The sequence below is a fragment of the Priapulus caudatus genome, unplaced genomic scaffold (assembly GCF_000485595.1).
Source record: "Priapulus caudatus unplaced genomic scaffold, Priapulus_caudatus-5.0.1 Scaffold1293, whole genome shotgun sequence".
Classification (NCBI taxonomy): domain Eukaryota; kingdom Metazoa; phylum Priapulida; class Priapulimorpha; order Priapulimorphida; family Priapulidae; genus Priapulus; species Priapulus caudatus.
In genome coordinates this window covers 74,729-79,396 of record NW_014578354.1, presented here as the reverse complement: position 1 = coordinate 79,396, position 4,668 = coordinate 74,729, and positions in this window count along the sequence as shown.

Below are 4,668 nucleotides of genomic sequence, written 5' to 3'. Positions count from 1 at the left end.
ACGTGGCTGTGTCTGCCTGTGTACGTGCTCGCGTGCGTGCGTGCGTGGGTGTACGTGGCTGTGTCTGCCTGTGTACGTGCTCGCGTGCGTGCGTGCGTGGGTGCGCGTGGTTGTGTCTGTCCGTGTACGCGCTCGCCTGCGTACGTGGGTGCACGTGGCTGTCTCTGCCTGTGTACGTGCGTGCGTACGTGCGTGGGTGCGTGTGGCTATGTCTGCCTGTGTACGTGCTCGTGTGCGTACGTGGGTGCACGTGGCTGTGTCTGCCTGTGTACGTGCTCGCGTGCGTGCGTGGGTGCACGTGGCTGTGTCTGCCTGTGTACGTGCTCGTGTGCGTGCGTGGGTGCGAGGGGCTGTGTCTGCCTGTGTACGTGCGTGCGTGCGTGCGTGGGTGCGTGTGGCTGTGTCTGCCTGTGTACGTGCTCGCGTGCGTGCGTGGGTGCACGTGGCTGTGTCTGCCTGTGTGCGTGCTCGCGTGCGTGCGTGGGTGCACGTGGCTGTGTCTGCCTGTGTACGTGCTCGCGTGCGTGCGTGGGTGCGTGTGGCTGTGTCTGCCTGTGTGCGTGCTCGCGTGCGTGGGTGCGTGTGGCTGTGTCTGTACGTGTACGTGCTCGCGTGCGTGCGTGCGTGTGGCTGTGTCTGCCTGTGTGCGTGCTCGCGTGCGTGCGTGCGTGCGTGCGTGTGTCTGCCGGTGTATATGCTCGCGTGCGTGCGTGCGTGTGGCTGTGTCTGCCTGTGTACGTGCTCGCGTGCGTGCGTGTGTGCGTGCACGTGGCTGTGTCTGCCTATGTACGTGCTCGCGTGCGTGCGTGCGTGGGTGCGTGTGGCTGTGTCTGTCCCGCTGTCCGTGTATGTGCTCGCGTTCGTACGTGGGTGCGCGTGGCTGTGTCTGCCTGTGTGCGTGCTCGCGTGCGTGGGTGCGCGTGGCTGTGTCTGCCTGTGTACGTGCGCGCGTGCGTACGTGGGTGCGCGTGGCTGTGTCTGTCCGTGTGCGTGCTCGCGTGCGTGCGTGCGTGCGTGGGTGCGTGTGGCTGTGTCTGCCGGTGTATGTGCTCGCGTGTGTGCGTTGGTGCGCGTGGCGGTGTCTGCCTGTGTACGTGTTCGCGTGCGTGCGTGCGCGTGGGTGTGCTTGCCTGTGTAAGTGCGCGCGTACGTGCGTGAATGCGCGTGGTTGTGGCTGCCCGTGTACGTGCGCGCGTGCATGCGCATTTGTCGGGTCGTGGGGCGGGCAGGATGTACTTGGTGGCAAGCCGACATGCTCCGTTGGCTAGCAATGTTTTGCGCGAATAGCAAGAATGCATACTGCAGCATAGAAATGGCATGATGTGTCCGCACGAAAAGATTTGGTAACCATAGCATCCAGTTCTGTTGGATTATGTATTTATGAACTGCAAATGCGAAATAAAAACAGAAATTGCATCGCATGAGTATAAACTCAGTCGGGTCATGGCGTGAACAGGTCACTCGGAAGAAAACAATCGAAATAACAATGAAAGTTCAATTCTTAAGTATATGATCCTATGGGGGATTTAATAGTGGTCTGTATACAAACGGGCGCACTATAAAGCGCGAGGTCATATTCGACAATAGACGGACTGCTCTTTAAATTGCGTCTTTGCACATTGTCTTAGTTGACGTTACGCACTATATTCAACTGTGTAAGGTGTGATGTGATGCTGATGTGATGTGATGTGAAACACTGACCAACTAGAGCTTCTTCTTCAGAAACGGAATGTACATCCTACCTTACTCTACACAGAACCTACAGTGTATAACAACACAGTGCAAGCGCTGGGCTTAAAAGAGCTTATTCTACGATAAAAATGGATTGTTTGGGATATGAACAGATTTTAAGTCGATAGGGAAGACCAGGCGGCGTACCAACAGTCGAGCGAGCTGTGAAGACTGAGCTACGCTATATCCCCATCATTATAGCCATCTCTTAATCAGCCACAAGATAGCTTAAAAAACACTCATACACCCGGACCTTAATTACCGACGCATTTGTAAAAAATGGTTTGTAAGTATCGCCAAGCGTCGTTTATTATACAGGGATTTAGATGCATTATAAAGGTTTGCAGGGTGTTTGTTGTGAGGATCTCAGAGTTCAAGAAGCTGGATGTCAGAGATCCGGGATTGCTTGGTGCGTGTAAAAACATTATGTGGACAGTGATTTGTTATTCGTGTTTGTATACAAAGCTGTATAGTCCTGCAGTGTTGATAATATTTTATCACCAAACCGGCGAGAGATGAGTTTCACAGCAATGCTTGTGGGCGTGGTGTACAGCTGCTGTTGTAATTCATTATGGGCAGCGACTAGCGTGTGTCCTGGTGTCAGGAGATCAGACCAGTTGCCCCGGACATCAGGATATCAGCGCGGTATCATCATAACAGCAGGTATGTAACCACGCCACTGACGTTTATAACATCAGTCTGATACAAGAACACCATTCGGACGTCGAGTGACCTTCATTGGGTAAGCTGCATAATAATCCAGTTTATTTATTTTCGTGATGTTGACGTCACAGTCGTAAAATGGCGCGTGATGTTTCGATGATAATGATTCGATATACAGAATCAACAGTTGAATTATAAACATAAATATAATACGAGGCCTTCGACATAGAGCTATTTGCATTCGCTTTACTAATTTGTAGGAGAGCCTATATAGGACGTTGATTCTACACGTGTGACGAGGCCGTCGATCTTCGAAGCAAAACACGTTGTCGCACCTTGAGCGCTAGACAGGGGAAAAATCTCACGCGTGTGAACAGTGCGTGGCAGCCTTCCCTGAAGGACGATGGAATACGTGACAATTCATTCCGGGGGAAATCCATATAAGTGCGATCTGTGTGATGCCGCCTTCTCTCGTCTGAGTAATGTGAAGACACACATTAGAACTCACACGGGAGAATAACCGTATAAGTGCGAACTGTGTGATGCTGCCTTCTCACAGTTGAATCATGCAAAGAGACATATGAGAACTCACACGGGAGAGAAACCATATAAATGCGATCTGTGTGATGATGCCTTCTCACAGTCGGGTGATGTAAAGACACACATGAGAACTCACACGGGGGAGAAACCATATAAGTGCGAACTGTGTGATGCTGCCTTCTCAGTCGTGTGATGTGAAGACACACATGAGAACTCACACGGGGGAGAAACCATATAAGTGCGAACTGTGTGATGCTGCCTTCTCACAGTCGTGTGATGTGAAGACACACATGAGAACTCACACGGGAGAGAAACCATATAAGTGCGAACTGTGTGATGCTGCCTTCGCACAGTCTGGTCCTATGAAGACGCATGTGAGAACTCACACGGGAGAGACACCGTATAAGTGCGATCTGTGTGATGCTGCCTTCTCGCATTCGGGTGATGTGAAGACACACATGAGAACTCACACGGGAGAAAAACCGTATAAGTGCGATCTGTGTGATGCTGCCTTCTCGCAATCGGGTGATGTAAAGACACACATGAGAACTCACACGGGAGAAAAACCGTATAAGTGCGATTTGTGTGAAACCGCATTCTCCCGTCTGAGTCATGTGAAGACACACATGACAACTCACAAGGGAGAGAAACCGTATAAGTGCTATTATTATTATGTATGGATATAATGTTTATGCTAGGATGAAACATCAAAAGCGGGTATACGCACGCATCTGGACCGTCACCAAATTGATGGATTTCCTTTTGGTTTATGAAATTTGGATAAAAAATTAACACACATAATATGGCAAATATGCAGTTCTCCCAATATAATACTCTTCGTTTCTATAATTGTACGTCGATTGGTTGCCCCTCATTAAAAGTTTAAAACTGGACTTCTTCTTCACTCACTCATTGTGTCCTTTATTTGTGCGCGGAGCGTGAGCTACAGTGTCATTGAACAGTTTCATTTTCTTAAGGGGAGAGTGAGAGAGCCTATTAAGAAACTAAGTATAGCCCTAATTTTTTCGAAGTACACACCACATTGATATAAGAACCGTTGTTTGGAGGCTAGACCTGGAAAAGATACCAGCGTTCTTACTACGCGGCGTTTTTACTCGTGATGTAGAACACATTAATCAAGGACGGTTCTGTGTCAATAAGTTAGCCTAAGGCACATATATTGATTGGAGACACAACGATTCAGACACTTGTGGGGTTTCAACTTGAACGGTTGGTAACCTTGCATAGAGCGTCACCATTTTAGAAAGCAATGCACGCACGCCACTCCACGTGCCAATTATTAATCAACAATATACCTATACATAGTTTATTACGGGCGTGAAATCCCTCACCATTTATATTCCACTCCTTCCCCACTACTAGTACCGTGGGGCGCAGGCACCCGGTTCTCTTCCTCTTGCCTCTGCTACTCTCCTCTCTCTGTCATTGCCCGTAGACGTCCCGCGGTCTGGCGGACGGAGCCGTGATGGTCGGGTGTGGTGTGTGTGTGTGTGCGCGCGCGTGCGTGGCGTGCGGTGCGGTGTGTGTGTTTACATATACACACATAAAAATTCCCCTTCTCGGCGTGAGATATGAAAAGTGCAAATAATAAAAAGTGCTCTGCGTTTAATTACATTAGTGTTCAAACACATTATTATTCACGAATGGTATTATATTACGCAATTATATTAACGTTCGCGTATCTTTCAAAAGGTTACGGCTTTCACAGAGCAA